Source organism: Mizuhopecten yessoensis, unplaced genomic scaffold, assembly GCF_002113885.1.
Source record: "Mizuhopecten yessoensis strain PY_sf001 unplaced genomic scaffold, ASM211388v2 scaffold4859, whole genome shotgun sequence".
Lineage (NCBI taxonomy): Eukaryota > Metazoa > Mollusca > Bivalvia > Pectinida > Pectinidae > Mizuhopecten > Mizuhopecten yessoensis.
In genome coordinates, this window is record NW_018405757.1 from 33,528 (window position 1) to 57,978 (window position 24,451).

General features: G+C 36.0%; 1 protein-coding gene across 1 annotated transcript in view; it reads left to right on the plus strand.

Moving 5' to 3' along the window:
- Positions 1-13,838: 13,838 nt before the first annotated feature.
- The window catches only part of LOC110449982 (hemicentin-2-like), a 68,909-nt gene continuing 58,296 nt past the window's right edge, over positions 13,839-24,451 (plus strand). Inside the window, exon 1 of the mRNA XM_021497176.1 lies at positions 13,839-14,056. The gene's annotated coding sequence lies outside the window, so the exon portion shown is untranslated. The remainder of the gene's footprint in view (positions 14,057-24,451) is intronic.

Sequence of the window (24,451 nt, forward strand, 5' to 3'; positions counted from 1 at the left end):
ACTACATGTATAACATTAGCCACATAGAAATTTAACCATTTGTCTATCTATATACAAACACTTCAATTATCTTCACCTTGACTTCAACCTATATGAATATAATTGAAGATTTAGTTTTCTTATAGAAAAAATGTCTACTCATTTTTAAACGTCAATAAATATCAAGGATGAAGATCGGAAGTCCTCAAGCAAATGGTCAACTTCGACCGGTTCTTGCTCTCCTTGATATATAACTTCATAAACTCCATTGTCCTCACCGTCAACACCAGAAATAACACTCAACACTGTACCCTTATACCATTCACGTTGATCTGTTGCTGCATCAATAATCCACTGGTGTTTTACACTTCTTCCAACAAATTTCACTTTTGAGACTCGTGAACTAGACCTATGAAGTAAAAATACAAATCTAGGAAACATCATACTTATTCATATTTATTTCACCACAAACATTATATGATTAGGGAATGTCATGAAGGGACATAATTAAACAGATAAAATAGTATGCTATAATTGCATGTACCTTAGTGATGGAGTTGTCATTATATTGGCTGCATCAGTACTGCTTCTCCTACCTGAAGATGTCTTCTTGGTCTCCCTTTTCTGTAAATATTTGAATTTTCATACTTTTATATAGCACTAAACTAAAGTCAAATCCATACATTGTGAGAAACTAGGAAATATAAGGTATTTCCATTTTCTGTTTTCTAAATAAAGACTATTTGTATTCCAGTCAATGCAGTCTCCTTATGTTTTTTCATAGATTATGGAACCAATTTCATTCTTAGACTATTAACCTGTAATCCAGGTGTTATACATATTGCTTATATATTGTCTAGTAGCAGTTTAACACTGAAAATGTGTAAGTGCTTTATGTAAATTAAACCTGAATACAGGAGTTAGGATGCATATGTTTCTATTGTAGATTTTACAGATTTTGTTTAATAATGATAACAATTTTTAGGGTGTCAATATACTATTTTACTGTTACAATGTACCTTAGAGATGGTCTGTTTCTGTTGGCTGCATTCTTTCTTCCTGTAGAGTCAAATGCATCGTCTGTTGGTGTTTTACATCTACTTGCAGTTGTTGGCTTCTTGCTTGTTAAATCAACATACTGAAATAACAATGATGTAAATGTCAGAATCAAAATTAAAAAAGACGAAAGTGTAGAGTTTTAACATTTGAAAGAATAATTATACATATTAATCATATTAAAGCAGGGTTCGTGCAGAAAAAATGACTAGAAAAATGAGGGATGTGCTTTAAAACCACTTCATTATTTTAGAAATTAAATAAGTGTAATAATTAATATTAACAAGTAATCAGTGAATACACATTTCCCCATTTTTATTTTTAATTACTTTGTTTAAATATTCTAATTAAAATGGAGACATACTTACATGTACAGGAAAACAATAATCACAAGCATTTTTCAACCACTCCATGTAAAAAGTAAGCACAGGATAATTTCTAAGTATTTCTTTCTAAGCACCCCTCTCAAAACTAAGCCGTTTTCAAGGTCTGTAAGGACCCTAGTCATGTAATGGATTTAACCAGTACACAGTTTTACAGATGACTGTTAACATTCAACATGTTATCCTGTTATATACCAATTTAATGTATAAACTCACCCAAATACCTGGTTCTCTTATTCCTGGACTTTTCCCTCTCTTGGAAGTGTTAATTCAGGGAGCAGAACCTTATGATAGAAACCTGTAAGTTTAGGGAGCAGGTTTCGTTCCCAAAATTCCTTATTCCGATGAATTCTCTGGATGTGTAGTTGATAAGGATCACATGTTCGGACAACCAAATCTATCCAGGGATAGTCGCACACATTCAACAACCCATGGCATTGGAAGAAATAGTCATGTTTTTCTCGTAGGGATAGTTTGCCCCCTTTAATTTCTAGACATAATTGCTTCTGACTTTCTGCAGCTTGATATAATGTCAATGCTTTGTTGTAAAGGACATTCTTTACTTCCACCAATCCAACCTCTCCATTACTGACACAAACTTTACCATCTGGACTTCCTCCCAAGAATTTGTATTTCTTGTCAATAACCAGCCCAACAGGTTCAATTTCCACATTCATGTTTTCCTCTGCTTTTTTTAATTTATATTCTTCTAAAGTGTTGTGTTCCTGAAGTAATCCATTTTTTGTATAACGATTTCCTTGAAATTTATTGTAGAGATGTTTTCGGACTATACTTAAGACAGGTAAAGCAGGATTTCGACGAACGATAGGGCCAAAATTGGATGCTGTTAATCTCTTTCTTCTTTCATCATGCCACAAGCCAGACTGAGACTGATGGAGTGTTGCCTTCTCAATTTCCTTTATCTTACCACAGGTTAAGTTGATGTTTGTTTCAATGAAAGTGTTCTGAAGATCATCCAATTCTGAAGGTATCACATCATCGGACACATCTACAGTTTCAGGTCCATATGATAGTCGGGCTTTCTTTGTATTGGACTGTGCAACGCTACTAATCTTTCTCTTCCATCTTTTTGCCTTTGTTTCTGGCTTTGATTTGTGAACAGTTGTGTTGAAGTGCAGTCTTTCCCTTTTTTCATACAAACTGGTGAATTTGTTACCAGGTTCAGTTGCAGTTGACATTTTCCACACTTTTGGAGACCATTGTGGCCCTAAATTCATACGTAGTGCACCACCATAACACCTTCCATGCCACGATCCTCTATTACATAAATTATATACTTTGCCACCATCGAATTTGGAACGGATATACATCCAACTTTCCGCTAGGTTGGTTGTCATGCATCCAATAAGTCTGCTGCTTTTGTCTGCAATGGTGGACAGGATGTTTGACACATCTTGGAGGATGAACTTCTCCACCTTACTGTAAATTGTAGATGTTCCTAAGCGGGACTCGTCCTGTGCCGTTACGGAGGATCCTTCGGACCACATTTTGACCTGGTCATTTATAACATCTTCGACCGTTTCCACGGTTAACTGTGAAGAACCTACTTCAGCTGATGATGTCGATGCAGTATCTGCTTTAGGTTTGGCCTTGCAGAAGTCCGAGCAGTTGCCATGATGACCAAAAACATGATACACTGACTGAATGATGTCACGTTTCAGATTTCTTACTGCTAACTGTCTATTTCCACTTGAAGTGGCCTCATATGTTCTCATGCGAATAGCACACCGTATTGTACTTACAATTCTCACTCTTGTAACCTTGGTGAGATGGTGTTTGCCCTTGTAGGCCGGTTTTTCTGCCACAAGTTTCTCTAATTTAGAGCGTACACATTTACAAGCATGGTTTGAGCACTCAAGTTTTTCTACATCTTTCCCCCAAATTGGGACTTGCTCCCTTATCCTAGCGAAGACAGACGAATCACCATCCCCTATCAGCCTCATATAGCGGACACCATGTTTTGATTCAGATTGACAAAACCCTTCAACAATTATGTCAGCCTCTATAGACTGGCTACTGTCATTCAAGTTTTTGAAGCATTTATGGAGTTTTGCTGGTTGCTGTTTCTGTTGTGCACTATTGCAAATATAGCAGTATTTATTGCGTACACCAATATGCAGCAGTTTTTTGGTCTCCTGTCCAATAATAATAGCAACACCACCAAGCGCATTATAGCTATGTTTATGGGTCCGTTTGGAGCATCCACCATCAGCAATCACTGTGATACTGGGAACGTCCCCATGGTAGTTACCCTTGTTAATGGCAATCTGTCTTTCTTCTGCGCCCGCTAGTAGCAACTCGGTTTGCAAAGCATTCTTCCAGCACGCACCTATCTCCTCCTCAATTGATGAAAATGATGTTTGTGACATACCTGGCGAGTCGAGTGTTGCCAAAAAATCATTCATATGAGCAAGTCCATTACCTGTTACAATACTCCCCCAAACTGCCCTTACATTAATATCAAATCTCCTTGAATGAGGAAACTTCGGACTTGTTTCAAAAGTAAATGTTTGACGACATCCTTGACACTCTGCTAACAAAACACTTGCCAACCCAAGTGTACGCTACTCAGACACTAATTTTATAGGGACTTCACCTTTCGCTGACAACAACAACGCATGTTCACACTGACAAGCATGTAGAGTTATAGACGTCACATGTTGTTGAAGACAATCAAGATTGACAAACCTGTATCCATTTCCACATAAGTTATTCACTCTACTTATTTTAAGTTTGATTGAGTTGTTTTCAGATGCATTGCACACACTATATATTTTCTTTACAGAATTTTGTGACACAAGTGCTCTGTTTGCTGAGCGCAGAGTTCTAATTTGGAATATTCTCTTTCTGTAAAACTTCAATGATAAAGTTGAACTTGGGCCTGGTATAGTTTTGCCGGTATTCTTGTCAATAACAAATGTATATTTCGGTCTCCCTGGTCGAACAGTTTTACGTTTCAGTAAATTGATTCCTGTTGACATCCCAAACCTTTTCTTAGTCTTCTTCCTTGATGTACCCATATTTTGAGCAAATATGTAGCAAATTCTATGTCCAGAATCGTCCCTGTATATGAATTTCTATCTCGAGAATTGCCACATCATGGCACATGGTTAGGTCGGGGTTCCATATAAATAGTATAATGGTTGGTTTTTTTTGCTAATATCCTTCAATAAACTTATGTTATTTAAAACCATTAATTAAAACCAATTTTAACATAAATGAGATAAAGCAAACAAAATAAATAATTTGAAAAATGTTTATCGGAGGTGTTTCGGGTGAGACAAATCACCGAAACGGACCAATTGGACCGAATCGGACCGAAATAGTTTTGGTTATGGTTCTGCTCACACACGGTCACAAACATTATTTAAAAATTGTTTCCTGTATTGAAATGTATTATTCGCTTGAAATAATCGAATACCTTTCGTTTCGGTCCCGATTCGGTTCTGTTTCGGTCCGATTCGGTCTGTTTCTATTCGTTTCGGTGAGTTTCGGTCCGTTTCGGTGATTTGTTGCACCGAATGTTTTTGACAGCTCATGTCAAACGTGTTGCTTGACAGTCTAAATACATCCTTTATTTCTTAGCATCAACTTGCGATCTTCAATCAATTAAGCACAACAGTTTACATACACCAAACAATAATATACTACACCTTTACTTACCATATATTTCGTTTCTGTCACTACTCAGCCACTGAAAAGGGTTTGTGAATAGGGACGCACCACCCGCCGGAACTGCTCTCACACTAAAGAGTTCTGTTTCTAAAAAGGAACAAATAAAGTATTTACTTATCGAAATAAAGAAAACACTATTTAGCAATCTATATTTTATCTTAAATGGAATTACTGCATATACTTGATACTTGCATATCAAATTCCAAAAAAAAACAAATTTGGTGCGGAATAATTGTGTGACTTCCGTTTAGAGTCTGAGGGCGGCAGGGAATGAACATCGAAATATAATTGATGATTGTAAGTAGTTATGATCGTGACATATATTTAGTACCCCATGCATGTCTTACTATTGGCACATTTTACCCAAAAGTGACATATTGGGTGGGATATCGGTGTTTGATTTTCACAGAAACGCTTTTTCTATTCGCGAACTTCTGTAATAGTGAAACCAATATGGCGGCCTCCATGTCAATGGTAAGACTATGGGAAATATAGCAAATAATCTACTAAAATAAATGAAAGTAGAAAAACTAATATCCGGAGCACCTAGAATTGGTATCAAGGTAATGATTTATGTTAAAGTTATTGTATTTTGAACTAAAATAAACACATTGCATTTCTCACAAGAAATAACAATGTGTTGATACTATTATTGAGCTAAAAATGGGATTGTGGTAGTAAATTAACTCTTCATTGGTAGAGTCAAATTACTGAACTGGGACATTGTTTCAATATCTTTTTAAAAATACTGACTGATTTGTCAAAGAGGGACATGTTATATTAAAAACATGGTTTCTCTGTGGCTCATTATAGGCAACAATTTTGACTTGAGCAGAAGGTTAAGCTGAAATGGAATCGACAGAAATGCTAGCGCTGTTTATGTTATGAATAAATATCTAAAACTATTAAGCTCGCTAGTATCTTTGTCTGAGTTTGAACACAGATGAACTTAGTTCAATATGTTAATGGGCATGTATTGGAGAGAGTTTACTTTGTGTTTCTATAATTATACAATGGTTTATGCGAAAGGAAGAAGGGATAAGTGACTGGTTAGTTTGATTTTGCCATGAGGCCCTCCAAGGGATAACTGTTGTGATGGCCCACGGCTTATTTTCTGGGTCACCGAGATACGTGTTATCTAAGTCCGTGGATTAACATAATTTATAATATTACCGGGTTCATTAAAATGGTATGATTTAATTATATTGCTGAATTAAACGATTATTTTTGTTTTTACATGCAAGATTTAAATTAGTACTAATATGAATACCCGGCCTCCTCTGCCACGGCAATATATAAAAAAAAATCAGAAAGGTTTGTCCCTTGGTGTAGGGAAGGTGTTTAGCCCCGTACCATCTGTACCGGCCACATTCCGGTGCTAAATTCAATATATATTTAAATATATCTAGTTTTTGTTTATGCCTGTTATCATTGTTGACATTTAATTGTAAATGTGTGACGGGAGAAGGCTGTGACAAATTGTAAAAACTTGTGCCCCATCCCTTGTTTAATTTTATTGGCAACAAATTTATGTTTAAAGCTAAATAATTTTAAATTCTGAGCATCGGCAAGTGTGAAATTAACTTCTAATGATGAATAATTACTGTTCAATAAGTTTGAATACGGACTTAGAAATCATATAACTTGGTTTCATAGTGCGGTAAGAGGTTGCAGTTGCCTGACTCTCTGGGGGCCCCTTTGGAAACCGGGGAATATGGGGATAGCGAGGTAACATAAGTGGAAGTGCATACAATACATACATTCATTAAAAAAAGCCTTTTCACGTGATGTCCCTTTAAATAAAATAAAAAAAGCAGAAAATTGTTTTTATATTATGAAAAACATGCAGCCTTGCACTTTTCACTTCAAAATGACAAATACCAATTTTAGTGATTTTTTTTTTTTTTTTTTTATACAAATTTTTACATTGTATAAAAATTCATGGCCAGGCCTGGAAACTGTCGTCTGCTACATTATATGGAAAGGTTTTTAATTGCAAGTTCAATAAAAAGAACCATGAATGTCTAAAAAATAATACGATGAACAAAACGACATGTCAGGTTACCGTGTGTAACAAAGGGAAGTAATTTTGAAAAAGAAAAGTCCCATAATTCCACGTTTTCATCAATAAAGTTGCATTTTGTGTTGAATATGGTACTTTGCATCTCTGTGCATGTAACTAAGTGCATTGTGCATCATACATGAACTATGTACTATCGTATTAGACCTTGATATTATATAATGTCATAGTTAGCATAACGTCTATGACATCATAAATACTCACTCTGGTATCATGATCACTGCCTAATCACTGACACCGAATATAGCTAGTACCGAAGCGGGCATGGAAGCTGGACGTAGTCAAATCATGTCATTTTTTAGCTCACCGGGTCCGAAGGACCAAGGTGAGCTTATGCCATACCGTGGCGTCCGTCGTCTGTCCGTCAACAATTTCTTTAAACGACTTCTACTTCTTAACCACTGATTGGAATTTAACTGCATTTGACTGGAAGCATCCCTATGTGGTGGGGATTCAAAATTTTACAAATGGTGGGGCTGACACCCCAGGGGGCTGAGGGGCGGGGCAAAAAGGGGGCAATTTGGCTATATTGCTTTAAGAGACATCTCCTCTGGAACTAAGAGATGGATATCAACCATATTTAAGTGGAAGCATCCCTAGGTGGTGTGGATTCAAAATTGTACAAATGGTTGGGCTGACCCCCCAGCGAGCTGAGGGCGGGGCCAAAAGGGGGTATTTTGGTTATATTGCTACAAACTACTTCTTCTGTAGAACTATGAACTGAATATCAATCATATTTAACCAAAAGCATTCATGGCAGGCAGGGATTCAAAATTGTACAAATGGTGTGGCTGACCCACGTGGGGGCTGAGAGGCGGGGCCAAAAAGGGTTATTTAGCTATATTACTTTATGCGACTTCTTCTCTGGAACTAAGAGATAGATATCAACCATATTTGACTGGAAGCATCCCTAGGTTGTGGGGATTCAAAATTGTACAAATGGTGGGGCTGACCCCCCAGGGGGCTGAGGGCTTGGCCAAAAGTGGGCAATTTGGCTTTATTGCTATTAACGACCTCTTCCGTAGAACTATACCATGGATATTGATCAAATTTGGTCGGAATCATTCATGGGAGGCAGGGATTCAAAATTGTACAAATGGTGGGGCTGACCCCCCGGGCTAAGGGGTAGGGCCCAACAAAATGTATTACTTGGAAATGGTTGAGATCCCCACCATATAACCATATATACAATTGCTGAGTATAAAGATGCACATTTGCTTCCAGGATGGCTCTAGGGTCTGGCCCCACCCTTGGAGACTTAACCCCTGGGTCATAACTTTGAAACGGTTAAGATCCCCACCCCAAAACTATATATACAATTGTTGGGCATAAAGAAACGAATGTAGTCATGATATTAGAATTGACCCCAGGGTCTGCCCCACCCTTGCAGACATAACCCCTGGGTCATAACTTTGAAACGGTTGAGATCCCCACCCCAAAACTATATATATACAAATGCTGGGCAAAAAGAGACAAATGCAGTCATGATATTAGAATTGATCCTGGGGTCTGGCCACAACCCTAGGGTCCTAGTTTCAAATACATATATGCTACAAGGATTGGCCTTGGTGTCTGGCATATTCCCTTGGATCTCATTTGGAGAATATTTTGCCATGATTACTAAGATATCCAGGTGAGCGATACAGGCCCTTTGGGCCTCTTGTTTTATATTTCTTGTATATTCTGGTAGTGTAGAGACAAATAAAGAAGCACGACGGTCAAGCATAGACATAATTCATATCTGAAACAGGAGGCATGTAATTGTTTTGGTGTAGTTGCAAATTATTTACAAAAACAGTCTGCCTAGTACCGCTAAATCTTCATTCGCAACAGAAAATATTGTCTTGACATGATATTTGCCAGTAGATTATATACATTATATGCTAAGATGATTTCTTATAGTTATATAGTCATGATAATACATGGAGTCCCTGTATATTATGCCTCTTTCTTTAGATATTGGTATAACTAATATTGGTGAAGTGTACGGCGAATAGCAATACATTGTACGGCGAATAGGAATGTTTTAAATAACTGGTGAACGGCGAATAGTTCATATAGTATACAGTATTTAAGTGAACACCTTGCCTAAATGTGATACATTTTGTTAAGGATCCCCGTCCGTCCGTCTAAAAATGCAATGAGGCATTGATTTTTTTTCTACGGCATCGCTATTGCATAGACAAAATGAAACAAAAAACATTGCTAGTACAAATGCTCACTCTAAACATTGTTATGATTGTATAGCTATTTGCCGTACTGTTAACATACAAGCTGCCGTACACTTGAAAATGTATCAACAACTATTCGCCGTACACAGACGAAGAACCATTTAAGTCAATTACATCGTAATGACTACATTTAAACATATGACCATTATATGTTTATCCCGGTATCATCTACATATGCCAGTAACGTCCGTTTCATCATTGTATATGTCATACTTTAATAGTTTTCTCGTCTTCTTTCTTTTTAAATGATTTTGTACCGGTGCTTTGTAGTTATTTCTCACCAATATCTTCAGATCGCATGAAATAGTTTACAAATCATCTGCATCACATACATCATTGTTTATTGTATAACTGTTGTGCTCCTTTACTTGTCTCTACGTACTAGAAAATACCAGAAAAATCGGAAAACATCCTGTGGCTTGTCTGCGCCTAGCGTCCATGCCCGCTTCGGTACTAGCTATATCCGGTGTCAGTCCTACACAGTGATAATGAACAACAGAAATCCTATCCAATCTTCAGCTTAAATTTGTTTTTAGCAACAGATATATATACTAATTCTCAAATGGATAAACAGTAACATAACATCTAAGATTTCAAAATGTCATGTATATGTGTCCATGCATCTGTTTCCACCCTGGTAATACAGATATGTAGCAATGATCATAAGAAACTGGTCACTGATGTGTGATTCCATTTTTATACGCTGGTCAAATTTGACGGGAGTATTATCGTCCGACCGGCATTGACCGTCTCCTCCTACATTTATTGACTGATCTCTTTGAAACTTGGTATACATTAATTTATAATCATGATATAAAGTTGTGTTTCCCTTAAAAGAATTTTGATTTGAATATTTTTGCAAATAGTTATTGACCTTTGTTTATTTCAGTATTTGATTTTTTGTCTGGAGATCTCCTCCTACAATTTTTGATTGAGTTCTTCGAAACTTGTTAGGCTTTATTATCATGACATGTTGTTGTGTTTCCATGAATAGAATTTTGTTTGGACAATTTTTACAAAAGTTATTGTCCTTTTTTATTTCAGTATTTGATTTTTATCCAGCGATCTCCTCCTACATTTTTCGACCGATTTCTTTGAAACTTGGAAATCGTTATAGTCATGATATATAGTTATGTTTCTTTGAACAAAAATTTGATTCGACTATTTTTGCAGAAGTTGTTGCCCTTTGTTTATTTCTAGTACTTGAATCTTGTCCGGAGATCTAGTTTTCTATCGATTTCTTCGAAACTTGGTAGGCTTCATAATCATGATATCAAGTTGTGTTAATATAATGAGTTGGAGACCAATCTTTTGATTACTTGTTTTCCTCAAACTTTTAGAAAATTAAAGAAAATCGGAAGTTGACTTTGTAGTGAAAGGTGAGATTTATAACATGCTATATATAGCTAGCTAGCCACTCTTAAGGTGATGCAAATCTTATTTTAATGCAAGTTAATATATAACATTATATGACATTCGACTGGCGTATATCGTTCCGCCCTACGCTACTCTTGTTAGTTCACCTGGTCCGAAGGTAAATTTTGTCCTTTTCTTTTTCATTGCCTTTATAGCAGCATTATACTAGACAAATTTTGCAAAAGGAAACGTCCTTGACCTTTATTCAAGGTCAAAGGGTCAAATTTGTTAAAACACTCAACAAATTTCTTCAATGTCATGTTGAATAGCTTTTTTACCCGTGTTTAAACAGAGTTATTGCCCTCTACACTTCATTCCATCTGTGACACCCCTTCAGGTGAAGCCCCACTAGTACTTTATTAAGGTTGTTTCATGTTCGGTATATATTCACGTTCCGTGGTTTCGACGTTTTCTGCTATTTTCTGGTATGACTGCTTATACAAATGTTATTAATTGTATTTGTATGTTAATACTTAAATGTGTGTAATAAACATTTACCATAACAACCACTTATTCTACCGTCCCTTCATTTGCATCTGGAAAAAAAGCGTTGCCTTTGAATGCAGAGAATAGATGATACGTTATGATTGGTCAATACCAAAAAGTGATATTTTCAGAATTTTGATATTTGTCACAATGTCATCAGGTTTATCAAGTTGATAGAATCCGTTATTTCACAATGTTATAAATTAATTTACTACAACGTTTTCTAGCACGAAACTTTTTACATCTTTGCATAGCTGTTTTAAGATAAAGTCCAAGTTACTAATCCTTTGTGTTGGTGCCTTTGGTCCTCCGACTTTTGGTCTGACTGTTAGAATTGTAGGGTTGGGACATGTTATATATTCCGCTTTTGGGGTTCGTATTGCCTCTGTGATTTCTGCAGATATTTATCTTAACATTTATGCCGAGACCGGTCCGCTGGGATACAGGTAAGCTTTCTTTTATGCTTAATGGCAAATAACAAATATATCGGTAAGTACTATTTCAACGGGGTATTTAAACAATTTTACTTTTAAAGGTTTGTGAACTGTAAGGAACGCATAGCGTCAAGAACCTCCACGAAATGTGGGCATGTTATACTATTTTTTGAGTAAAATGCTCTATATTCATGTACGGAGCATCCTGCGGCACACTGTACTGTAGACCCCTGTCCAAACGATAGGGTAGGTATTTGATCACGAGCAGGTTTCCCCGCGTAGTCCGGCTAATTATAATTATTGGTAAAGCGTGCTGACGTCCTGGTAGTAACATTGATTCTTTTGAGATGTAAAATAGCGCGGGGCTGAGGCAAGTTTTCTTGAATAAGAGTTGTCTACCTTGTTATGTAACTGTGAATTAATGCCCACTACAATATTAGTGTATTAAGAAGACGTCTGTTCTTCGTATCGACAGTGGTTTACAGTAAGATAATAATGTCTACAGTATATAACACAAGAGGGAATTACAACCATTGTCAATATAATGTGACGGTTTGAAATACTGTGCTAGATGCCTTCAGCACGGGGTTTCAGTGAGGTTAAACTCTAAAGTCCGATTCAGATCAGTGGCATGCCATGTACCCTATGAACTGATATAACTGTTTTCATCCTACGTACCAATATCACTGTTTTGTCCAAAACTATTATTACTGTTGTAACCTTTGTACCAGCATTACTGTTGTAACCAATGTACTGGTATAACTGTTGCCACCCTTTGTGATTCTATTTCTGTTGTCACACTATGCACCAGTATTGCTGTGATCACCTTATGTACAAGTATATATGTTTACCCTATGTATTTGTCTTGTTTACACACGAATAGCGGTGGCGCGTAACAAGTAACATTGGTATATCGAGTTCAATGCCTTTCAGCCCTAATGTTAGAGATAATGGTGGAGTAAGGGACATAACTGCTATAGGGATTCTCAAAATAGACCAGGAAGTATTCGGGTAACCGTTAACAAATTGTACACCAGTTGTGTGATCCTCGACCTGGTCAGTATGACACTGGACAGACGAGTACAGTGTTTGTTATGGCTGTACATCACCACACTACAAGGTAAGATTACTTATATAAGGTGAAGGGAGAGAAAATATATAACAACGGGCTATAATTATACATACCCTACTTCCTTGTAGCTGGTGCATTAACGACAGTAACAACTAGTAAATAACATACATATACCGTCAATGGTATGCTTCTATGATAAAATAAAATACCTACAGTGAACGTGTATTGAACAACATACATATATATATACACACCTTTAATAATGATATTCTATGTGCCTCAATGCTATGATCCTATACTTATTTTGTTCTCGTACATGTTACCGTCTTTGTCATACGTACCTGATTTTTCGTTCTATACATAGAAACTCGTGTTATGGTTTTATTCACATCAATAGTAATAGATGTCACGGACTGTAAATTGCGACAACAGAATACCGTTCAATTTAAATAACATGCCGTAATCATATGATAATCCCTTATAAATAGAGTAAGGCAATATTGGCTAACTGTTCAAAACGATGTTGTTACCATCTACGTATACGGGTATTACATATATATATTGCAGTGAGTGTTTTATAATGTAACTATATTGACTATATTACAATCAGGGAGTGGCATATAGCCTTCAAAAAGTCGTAAACCAAGATATTTTTTGCAGTAAAAGTCGAGAGTAAATGCAATGAATCTCTGTAAAACAAACTTACAACTACTGTTATCTCGATTAATGTCGACAATGGCTAAATACTTATATACTCAATATACACGTGGATCAATCTGACTCTTAACCCTTCACCCGTGCCTAAATATATACACTGAACATAGTAAAAATAGACCATACTTTTATCAACGCTTTTCTCATCCGTACAGGTGTGACTGGATTATCCGTGGTGGTCAGTCCCTCTCCTACAGCCGATGTCGTGTCCGGTCAGACACTCAGTATCACTTGTCAGTGGTCAGCTGACTACACAGGACAAAATGCTGCTGTTAACTACAGACTAAATGATGGTGACGGTAGAATAGGCAATGTGTTGATATACTTAGGGACAACATGTCCATCAGTGTCACCCTACACACTTACCTGTAACAGAGACACGAGGACACTGGGGATACAGATTCCCGCCAACAGCTACAGTCACGGGGACAGATGGACGTGCGAAGGGGTAAATAACTACTTCAGTGAGACACCACCCCAGGCAGACACGACCACAGTGGACGTTATATGTAAGTGTGTAATGTGTGTATTTATGCGTGTCTATATATGCTAGCGGAAAAAAGAAACTGTACCTAGATAAAATGGCATATCAAACAGTTACTTCTAAAGTACAGTAAAAGCATGTTGCAGAATTGCAAAAGACAAAAGACATGATTAATCAAAGATCAAGTCAATTCAAAATGGTCAAAAGAGGACCCATTTCATCGTGAGAGTACAACAATATGTAACGTATGTGAGTGTATAATGTATGTTTGTGTAATACATGTGTTTATGTAACGTATGTGAGTGTTAAATGTATGTCTGTGTAATACATGTGGGTATGTTAGTATGTGAGTGTTAAATGTATGTCTGTGTAATACATGTGTTGGAGAAGTTGGAGAAGTGGCCGTCTATCCTACATATATTAACTGTATAGGTCTAGTTTTCGTAAGACGGCTCCAATGCCTAATAATGCCTTAACCTAACACTCATCGTACACCATCACCAAGTCAGGACCGGAAGTGAGGTCCAGCCACACCAGCCCCTGCCTATTCTATGAATTTGGCTTGTGTATAAAATTAGGAAGTCCATCTAAATGTCTTAATAAAGAGACCTTAGTTCTAACGGCCTAAAATTTTGGATACAATTTTCACTATCCTCTGTGTCGGCGTTTAAGCGCCTACTCTGTATGATTGTGTAATACATGTGGGTATGCAATGTGTAATACATGTGGGTATGTAATGTATACGAGTGTATAATGTATGCAATGTGTAATACATGTGGGTATATAATGTATGTGAGTGTTAAATGTATGAGTGTGTAATACATGTGGGAATGTAATGTGTACGAGTGTATAATGTATGTTTGCGTAATAATGGGGGTATGTAATGTATACGAGTATATAATGTATGTTTGTGTGATACATGTGGGCATACAATGTATACAAGTGTATAATGTATGTTTGTGTATACATGTGGGCATGTAATGTATACGAGAGTACAATGTATGTGAGTGTGTAATGAATGTGAGTGTATAATGTATGTTTGTGGAATACATGTGGGCATGTAATGAATACGAGGGTATAATGTATGTTTGCGTAATAATGTGGGTATGTTATGTATACGAGTGTATAATGTACGTTTGCGTAATAATGTGGGTATGTTATGTATACGAGTGTATAATGTGTGATTGTGTAATACATGTGGGTATTTGGATACAATTTTCACTATCCTCTATGTCGGCGTTTAAGCGCCTACTCCGTATGATTGTGTAATACATGTGTGTATGTAATGTTTACGAGTGTATAATGTATGTTTGTGCAATACATGTGGGCATGTAATGTATACGAGAGTGTATAATGTATGTTTGTGGAATACATGTGGGCATGTAATGAATACGAGGGTATAATGTATGTTTGCGTAATAATGTGGGTATGTTATGTATACGAGTGTATAATGTACGTTTGCGTAATAATGTGGGTATGTTATGTATACGAGTGTATAATGTACGTTTGCGTAATAATGTGGGTATGTAACGTATACGAGTGTATAATGTATGATTGGGTAATACATGTGTGTATGTAATGTTTACGAGTGTATAATGTATGTTTGCGTAATAATGTGTGTAATGTATGTGTGTGTGTAATACATGTGGGCATACAATGTATACAAGTGTATAATGTATGTTTGTGGAATACATGTGGGCATGTAATGTATACGAGAGTGTATAATGTATGTTTGTGCAATACATGTGGGCATGTAATGAATACGAGTGTATAATGTATGTGTTTGTGTAATACATGTGGGTATGCTATGTATGTGAGTGTGTAATGAATGTGAGTGTATAATGTATGTTTATGTAATACATGTGTTTATATAATGTAGGTGAGTGTTAAATGTATGAGTGTGTAATGCATGTGGGTATGTCATGTATGTGAGTGTGTAATGTTTGTTTGTGTAATACATGTGGGAATGTAATGTGTAATACATGTGGGTATGTCATGTATGTGAGTGTGTAATGTTTGTTTGTGTAATACATGTGGGAATGTAATGTGTACGAGTGTATAATGTATGTTTGTGTACTACTCTGTATGATTGTGTAATACATGTAGGTATGTAATGTATACAAGTGTATAATGTATGTTTGCGTAATAATGGGGGTATGTAATGTATACGAGGATATAATGTATGTTTGTGTGATACATGTGGGCATACAATGTATACAAGTGTATAATGTATGTTTGTGCAATACATGTGGGCATGTAATGTATACGAGAGTATAATGTATGCGAGTGTGTAATGTATACGAGTTTATAATGTATGTTTGCTTAATACATGTGGGGATGTAATGTATAAGAGTGTATAATGTATGCAATGTGTAAGACATGTGGGTATATAATGTATACGAGTGTATAATTTATTTTTGCGTAATAATGTGGGTATGTAACGTATACGAGTGTATAATGTATGCAATGTGTAACACATGTGGGTATATAATGTATACGAGTGTATAATGAATGTTTGTGTAATACATGTGGGTATTTGGATACAATTTTCACTATCCTCTGTGTCGGCGTTTAAGCGCCTACTCTGTATGATGGTGTAATACATGTGGGTATGCAATGTATACGAGTGTATAATGTATGCAATATGTAATACATGTGGGTATATAATGTATACGAGTGTATAATTTATTTTTGCGTAATAATGTGGGTATGTAACGTATACGAGTGTATAATGTATGATTGCGTAATACTTGTGAGTATGTCATCTATAAGAGTGTATAATGTATGCAATGTGTAAGACATGTGGGTATATAATGTATACGAGTGTATAATGCATGATTGTGTAATACATGTGGGAATGTTATGTATGTGAGTGTGTAATGTTTGTTTGTGTAATACATGTGGGTATGTCACGTATGTGAGTGTATAATGTATTTTTGTGTAATACATGGGGGTATGTAATGTATACGAGTGTATAATTTATTTTTGCGTAATAATGTGGGTATGTAACGTATACGAGTGTATAATGTATTAATACATGTGGGTATGTTAGTATGTGAGTGTGTAATGTATTGTCTGTGTAATACATGGGGGTATGTAATGTATACGAGGATATAATGTATGTTTGTGTGATACATGTGGGCATACAATGTATACAAGTGTATAATGTATGTTTGCGTAATAATGTGGGTATGTAACGTATACGAGTGTATAATGTATGATTGGGTAATACATGTGTGTATGTAATGTTTACGAGTGTATAATGTATGTTTGCGTAATAATGTGTGTAATGTATGTGTGTGTATAATGTATGTTTGTGTAATACATGTGTGCATGTAATGTATACGAGTGTATAATGTATGTTTGCGTAATAATGTGGGTATGTAATGTATACGAGTGTATAATGTATGTTTTTGTGTAATACATGTGGGCATGTAATGTATACGAGTGTATAATGTAAGTTTGTGTAATACATGTGGGCATGTAATGTATACGAGTGTATACTGTATGTTTGTGTAATACATGTGTGTATGCAATGTATACGAGTGTATACTGTATGTTTGGGTAATACATGTGTGTATGTAATGTATACGAGTGTATACTGTATGTTTGGGTAATACATGTGTGTATGTAATGTATACGAGTGTATAATGTATGTTCGTGTAATACATGTGGGCATGTAATGTATACGAGTGTATACTGTATGTTTGTGTAATACATGTGTGTATGTAATGTATATCAGTGTTATGTGTATCTGAATGATGAATAAGAGTGTATAATATTTGAATAATGCATGTGATTGTATAATATATAAGAGTTTAGGTGTATAATGTTAATGAAATTGTAATACATACATGTATAAATAGTTATACAATACAAATGGGTATATAATGTGTGAGCATATAATATTTGAGTACATAATGTATCTTAGCATTAATAAATGTACGTATATTTTAAATGTGTGTTTGAAATGTATTGGAGTTAATACATGTGACAGTGCAAAATGTATGTGAGTGTAATATATTTGAGTTTGTCCTATATGTGAGTATGAAATGCATTTTACTGAGTAATGTTTGTAAGTATAACATGTATTTGAGGTTATGATGAATGTATGCAACTTTAGCTCCTCTGACAGTGAACTTAGGGTATAACGCCTTGTTCGTCGTCCGTCTGTCAAGTTTTTTTTTATTTTAAGAACTGCCCCTTGAATTCTGAAAGACCCGGTATCCTGATATTGACCAAATACGTACCTGGGATAGAGTGCTGTAAAGTGACCTCAAATAAATGACCTTTACCTACGTTCAAGGTCACACGGATCAAATATGGAGAAAAAAAATGCGATATTCGACATTCACATTTTGAATGTTGAGCAGCTAAACATACGACATTTGACATTCATATTTTGAATGATTAGGAGCATACGACGCTCGGCTTTTTCATTCAGTATATAAGAGGCTGTGGGAAGAAAGAGGGGAGTGAGGGATGGGAGAATAAAGCAACAAAGGGCTATAATTCAGTGGTCATTGTCCATTCGATATTCAGATTTTGATTGTTGAGCAGCAGCTCGGCATGGACATTTGGCATTTTTTATGTATTGAATGTTTATCAACTCGACATACGACATTCAACATTCAGATTGTTACCACTACTTGACTACTACTGATCACCACATTGCAATGTTGACCATCTTCTTGCCAATACCGATCATCACTTAATCACTACTGACCTTTATTTGAACACCAGTGGCTATTGCCTGGCGCTTACTGACCAACTCCTGACCACTAATGGACAACTGCCGATAACTACTCACCACCTTTTAACCACCACATGATTTCTACTGACCACTACTGAAAACCAGCTACTTCTGATCACTTCTTGACCACTACTGGCGACCACTTTGCAACGTATTCTGGATTGACTAATGTCGCACGTTTCAATAACCCGATCATGCAAATTTTCTGGTACTTGACGTTACATGAACAAAATCAAATGCTGTGGCGAAAATTCGCGAATTTCTCGCACGAGTCCTGCAGACCGTTCTCCGAGACAACCTTTTCTAGGGTTCCAAACCGAGCAAAGACGATTTTGATTTTGCGAATGACCGGTTAAATTGCAATCGAGCTGCAATACCTCGACGAAGCGGCTGTAATAGTCTACTATGATTATGTACGACTTGCCGTCATATTCAGATAGGTCTGCAACTGACTGCCACGGGTACTTCGGAATCTCGTGTGGCTGTAATGGTTCCTTTGGTATCGGTGCCTCGGCGCTCCTGACATATTTCCTGTCCATTTAGAACAACACCTTCTACAAGGGAAAATCGGTATCGGTAGGTCCAATACTCGAGCACTTCGCTGGGTAATTTTATTCTTTACCCGAGCCATCCGTTCAGTATCACATAACTTTTTATGACCGGTATACTTTACATAATTACGTGAACGTACATGTCCATGCCTTTTGATAGACCGGAGTGCGTGTCTGTGAGTGGTATATTCTTGCCAGGAAGGTTTGTGACTTTTAAGTCTTACCGCTGTAATTGTAAATGCATACGCTGTGGCGCTTCTTACAGAGGCTTCTTAAAGATGGCTGCTAAGGACTTGTTGTCAGTTTCTATACTGGGTTTTTTTCTGACAGGAAATGTAGGGACAGCGCCGTCACCTAAAAGGGATTGCGAACTGATTTCGCAGGCGGGTAAGGATTTTGATGCGAATGTCTAAGCTTTACCATTTGAAGTAAGATGACCCCTAATCCATATTAGAACGCATGATACGCCGTCGGTTGAAATGGGCTAAAACGGGACAATTGGCACGCGTCATCAGCTCGTTTACCTTTTCGATGTCTCGAACCTATGGCTTGTCCCATTAAGAATCGTAAAAAAATCATCATCACATTATCATTATTATTATCAGAACCACATGCGAATTCTTAAAGTTGATCTCTTGCACATATCTAGAACGACACTTTTGGGCGAAATGGTTCTATTTCTTTCAAATGACACATTTAAATCGTCCCTTGTTGTCGTTTTCGCGGCTAACGGAGGTTGGGCCGCTGGAAATTGGCGTTTTCAACGGTCGTTTTCGAATTACATGCCTCGGTACATGTATGTTTCCTCGATATGTAATATACTGCTTTACACTCCATGGTTTCGCCTGCACTGACTGTATTTACTTGCTTCGTCGAATGTAACTGCTCCCTCTGGTACTTGAGTGTTGTGCAATTTCAATTGCTTTTGTCAATCTTTTACCCTTATTGATGATTTTTTCTCTAACTGTTGCTGACGAGGTCCCAAACACGATCCTGTCTCATCTAATAATCTGATAATTTCATCTGCATCCGAGAATGCACAATCATTGGCCAAGAAAGGTGATTTATTACAAACAATTCTGTTGATGATGAACCCTGAACTTCATTATATAACTTAAACAGCGTAAATATGGGGTTAATTGTTGGCTGGACATAGTTCTTATACCTTGCATAATGATGTTCTATCATTTGTTCTTCAATTCCGCTTTAAACATGATGTAAACTTATTTGGCTTTCAGCTCACCTCTGTGGTGACAGTAGTGTATGATAAAACCAACAAGGGAATCAACCACGTGGGAATATTTATATTTTTGAATATTGGATTTTGTATCATATGGTAATACATTTTAATTGTCTTAAATAGTGAACCCTATACCTGGAAATATCTAAGTCACGACATTCGAGACGCATTTACAAAAATGAACGTACAAAAAGGATCATTATCATTACGTTTACAGGAATTTTCAAGTTCCATATTTTTAGTAGTATTTGATTTTTTAAATTATTTTGGGACAGTTTCTATCTTAACATTTTCTCGTCGTTTTCTGCTTTTCACCCCATATACGCATTTGCTGACATCTACCAAACTTACCTGTTGTGGAAGTTTTCAAATAATTTAATGTATTGTTGTAATTTTTCTGACGAATGGCAATCTTTTCATCTTCCAGTTCTTCATGCTTTACTACGTGTCAAAGTGAACTCCCAATTATTTCACTGTCTTTCCAATTTACTCCTGTATGTTTTTTAATTCATTTTCATAACATCTTGCATATAATCCTTCTGCTTTGCATTTAGGTGGATATTTCTTCATAGCTAAATAACAGCGTTGTGTCGTCAGCAAGTCTGGCAGATTTGACATAAAAAAAAAAAAAAAAATATTCCATTAATATCAGTATCGTTTATCAAATTAAGCTAAAATATGTGTATTCCTTTATTCAGAGTATGTCCTTACATCTGAATAATATTTGTTACATTTTTTGTCAGTGCTTTTCTGAAATAAGTAAACTGTTTTATCAGCACTTCAAACTTACTTTGCTTAGTTTTACGTCATCTATCTTAACTATTCGCGAATTCCGTATCCCTAATTTAACACATACATAAATATGATCAGTGTATGCATTTTGAGCAGGTAGTATAACGCCACAACGAATATTACTTAAGTTTTCTAATTAAAGAGATATATATTAAGCAAGCATCGCTTGTTGCGTACCGTCTCCATGTAAAGTGACTTTTCGTTTTGGTTTCACTTCTCCATACATTCGGTAATTAATTGTCTAACAATATCTGTGTTTAAATGTTCATCTTATTCCACATTTATAATTATATACCTGCGTCTGTGTCATGTTTCGTGTTAAACCCATCAATACATATTGGATTTTAAATGAGTTTCCATTTCATATACGATTTATGAAACGAGTCTAAAACAAATTTCAATATAGCGAGCCTCTGGCGAGCTAAAAAGAAAAAAATCGTATAGAATTTCATAAATTTCATGTGAAATGAAAACGAGTGTAGGTGTAAAAAGTCGCAATGTTGACTCCAGTGCGTAAGTCGGTGAGACTAGCAAATGTTAATTGTAAATTTAGAATTATTAATGCTAAATTAGTAGATGGAATAATATTCCAAGAGAAGATAGAAAACGTATTATTTGCGACCTGAATGAAATTGGAGACGAATATCATTATTTGGTTAACTGTAATGACCACCAGATACTGCAAAACAGAAGAAAATTTATGTCGCGATATTATTTTGAAAGTCCTAGGACTTTCAAGTTCAACACATTTTTTAATTATGTCAATATTAATGAAGAATTAATTTCACTTACAAAATTCCTAATGCACATACTTGAGCGAATTAACACGGTCCATTAACACCATGATTTATATATACATTGTAAATTGTTCCATATATATGTACAGTACATGTAAATTCTCTACACTGTAACCAGTTTGTGAGAATACTGTCATTGTGACGTCATGTACTTGTCCTAGTCGTGACGTCAAAATTTAAACTTACAACCAATCACAGGGCTGATAGGTCATATAATATGGGTTAATACGCCAAATAATATGGCATGGGCATATTCGCTGGATAACACAGTACATTATGTGATAAAACGCGATTTGTTTTAACCTTAAGCACACCAAATCGCAATTGCAGTCTGTTATCACCCTTCCCTTCTCTGTATAGTTTAAGCAGACGCTAGTATTTTTAGCCAGTAGCGACACTGTCTACCTCATTCTTATGGTTAGAAATAACACAACTGTCTCTTAATTTACTTACCATGCGACGCTGTCTGTTTGGATATCATTTTCAGTATCATAGTTGTTTTTAAAACTACTGATTGTTTGGAGAAGAAAATTAATCTGAACTCTTCTGAGTCAAAAATATTTGAACTATGTGTAAGTTTCTGCCTATTGAGATCGTTTATCCCAAATATTAGCCCAAATAACAAAATGTCCCTTAGTCAAGAGCCATCGCAACCGTAAAAGTACTTTGCGTTAAATTCAATGAACCACGGGCCGGATATATCAACATGTTATAGAAATGAAACTTTGATGATATCTACTCATGAAAATTGAACGATTTTTGAATTGATACTGTGGTATTGGGTGTGAGGTACACTGACAAAATATAGTCTTTAAGACAGGATCCCTTTCATTATGAAAACAATAATAATTCCATCAGAGTCATCTTTGTCGCTATCTCCAATAAAGATGTTTTTACATAATGACAATAGTTGTCTACAATTTTATCACAGTTTTATCTCTTTCTGATAATTAAAGGGGTACGCAATTTGTTCAAATGATTGACCTTCACAATAATCAAGGTCACAAGGGTCAAATTTGTTAAAAAAAATTAACAACTAATAACAATAAAGGGCTTTCATAACATGCCGAGATGAATGGTTATTAACTATAACTATGGGGCCAGTAGAATTTCGTGATAAACAAAATTTGTTGAAATTAATGATCTTCTATTATAATTAAGGTCACAGGGGTCAAGTGTCAAAAAATTAATTTAACAAATTAATCTGAATAATCTTAAAGCCAAGGATCAATTACCTTGATTCATATCCAAGGTCATAGGGGTAATATATGTCGAAAACTGTAAAGTACTTTTTCCTGAATAACCAGAATGCCTAGTTCGGTGATGATATATGACGAGTTACATGTTTAAGTTCACATTCGCCAGGTGTGCTTAAAATATTTTAACGGCTTCTTCTGATTATAACTGAGTTGCCTCAAGTAATGATATTTGACCAATTTCAAAGACTGAGAAAGATCTGTTAATGCATTTAAATTAACCAAAATGTCTATAGGGATAATATTTGGTCAGTTACTTGCTCAGATACAGACCTTCATTCATGTCCAAAGTCTCAGGGTTATTGAAAACATTTAAGTTCTTCCAAAACGTATAGGATGGTGACATTTTGTCAGTTCAATGTTAAGATGAAAATGTAAGTTTGTTTATGTGAATGACCTTGATCAACGTGTTAGGTCAAATTGTCAAATGTGTATGAATCATTGAATGGCCTTTTCTAAATATACAAAAGTGTAAGGTTGATTATTTTTGACAAAAAAATATGCTGGAATAAAGAGTTATAAAGTTTGATAAACTTATTGACGTTGTTAGACTTTCAATATCGCAGGGGTCAACTGTGTTTAGACTTTTGAACAGGTTCTTTTAAATAAACTAGTGTCATAGTTACAGGTATCTTGCCTGTGAAATGAATACCAGGTGAACGATGGAGACCAATGTTGCTTTTTGATGGTTATATTTGTATTTTCAATTGTACCACTATCAAAATCACCCAAGACTTATCATTTCTTCTAGGAAAGAAAAGCAAGGTGGGGTTGGGGGAGAGGGGTATGGAGGGCAATGCGTTGGTGTATTTTGTCGCAGCAATGTTTGCCGAGTGCCTGTCTGTCAGTGTTATCATGGGTTTTGTCCATCTAGAGTGTAACGCATGCGGGATCGTTTTCCGGGCTGCCGCCTGTATGGGTTTACCAGCTAATTGGAAGCATTTCCTGTGCAATTTCGCTATGCGGGGGCTGTGAGCGTCAGATCAATCACACGGATAGTTTGCTGAGTTTTGCCTGTGATGTCTGGAATT